Raw genomic sequence first — 2,036 nt, 5'->3', positions numbered from 1 at the left:
TTCCTTAGGAAGTCTTATTCTTGTGTTCTAGTCATGTCTCTGTAATGTAGTTCCAGGTGGAACCAACAATGAGCTTCCATCATGATAAATGTGAGGACTCCTACTGTTTATAATTTTTTTCCATTTGTAATATTTTAGTTAAAATAAGATACTTGGTCTTCACAGTTACAATGCTCCTATCTTTCCTTCATTTGTAATCCTCTTCCTCGCAGATGTTATCTACCTTATCTTTCCTCTAGGACCCAGATCACAAAATTCTGCTTTCTGTTAAGGTGACTAGCAAAACTGCCATGGCTTTCTTCCCCTTTAGATTCAAAGAAGCCAAGTGTGAGAGCAGTTTGCTTTGGCTGGGAAAGTTCTTTTCATCATGATGGAAGTTCATTGTTGGTTCCACCTGGAACTACATTACAGAGACATGACTAGAACACAAGAATAAGACTTCCTAAGGTAGAATTCTCTAGAAGATTTTCAAAGCACAGAGAAATAAAGTTTATTTTTATTAAGTATATCATTAGTGTTCCTCTAAGTGCATAATTAAATGGTTTTGGTAATGTAAACAACTGGATAAAATTCACTAAAATATAGCTCTCTCTTCAGAATTTCTCTTGAAATTTCACCTAAACAGAATCATGCAATACATATTCTTTACATACATTTTCATCATTCAGGACAATGTCCTTGAGACTGATTCATGGTGTGATATAGTTCATTTTTATTCTGAATCATATTAGAAAAATGAACATACCACATTTTAAAAATCTTTTCAGTAGTTGATTATATTTTACAATTTTATCTTCCAGAGTAATGCTGCTAACTAGGCATGGTGGTATATGAATGTAATCCCAGGACTTGGGAGGCTCAGGCAAGAGTTTGAGGCCAGCTTGGGCTACATAGTAGATTCCAGGCCAGCCTGGACTACCCAATGAGCCTCTGTCTCAAAAAAAAAAATAAAAAATAAACAGACAAATTTCTGTTATTTTCATTTGTGCATAAATATTTGTGTGGATACATACTTTTATTTAACTAAGAATTAGAATTTCTAGATGCATGGTCAATTTATGCTTAAATTTTAAAGGCAACACCTGTACTAATTATCATTTGTTTTATAATTTCTGCCTAAAAATTTTGTAACAATAAAGTCACAATAACGTAAAAAAATGTGATAGCCAATGTCTTTTTTCCTTTTAGTTTCCATGGATCAGAAGTGAGAGACTGGTTTGGTTGACTTCTCTGGTGCAGGATTTCTCACAAGGCTCCATGTTGGCTGTGCTGAGTTTTCATATCAAGTTTCTAATGGAAAAATATCTACATCTAAGTTTATGTGATTGTTGGCAGAATTTAGCTCCTTATAAGTTGTCAGATTGACAGCCCTGGTTTCCTGCTGTCCTTGACCCTTCCTTTCACAGCTCATGAACCTCTCTATCGAGCAGTTCACAGTTACTTCTTCAAGTCAGCAATGGAGAGCATCTACCAGGCAAGACGAACATCACAATGTTATGAAATGTTGCCACTGAAGAAAACTTCATGGGTCACATTCCATTGGTTAGAACAAGCAATACACAATGACTATTCTCAGAGAAATGATTTCTAAAGAAACACATACTAGGTGAAATGGGGATCATTGGAGACCATTTTAAAGTTTGTCTTCCAAACTGCTTTTCAAATTGTTGCAATATTGGATATCAGTACCGGAATACACAAGAGTCCCAATTTCTCTTCATCTTCACTAATGCCTATTGTAATATGTGTGAGTTTTCAAAAATATAGCCATTCAAAGAGAGTGGTATCTTATTCTAATTTGTATTTCCTTAGTAAATAGTAATATTGACCTTGCTTGGTGAATTATTCATTAGGTCTTCTCCTGTTTTTAACTGTCTTATCTTCTCACAATTTAGTTGTAAGAGTTCTTTATAAAATTTGGATATGAGTTTCACTGTGTATATGACTCTTCCTGTTAAGTATCTGGCTACTCTCTCATTCTATTGCTTGAAAGCACAAGTTAGCTATGAAGTTGGTCTTTTTGCCTATCTATTGCT

Source organism: Octodon degus, unplaced genomic scaffold, assembly GCF_000260255.1.
Source record: "Octodon degus isolate 3935 unplaced genomic scaffold, OctDeg1.0 scaffold00001, whole genome shotgun sequence".
Classification (NCBI taxonomy): domain Eukaryota; kingdom Metazoa; phylum Chordata; class Mammalia; order Rodentia; family Octodontidae; genus Octodon; species Octodon degus.
This window is presented reverse-complemented; position numbering follows the sequence as displayed.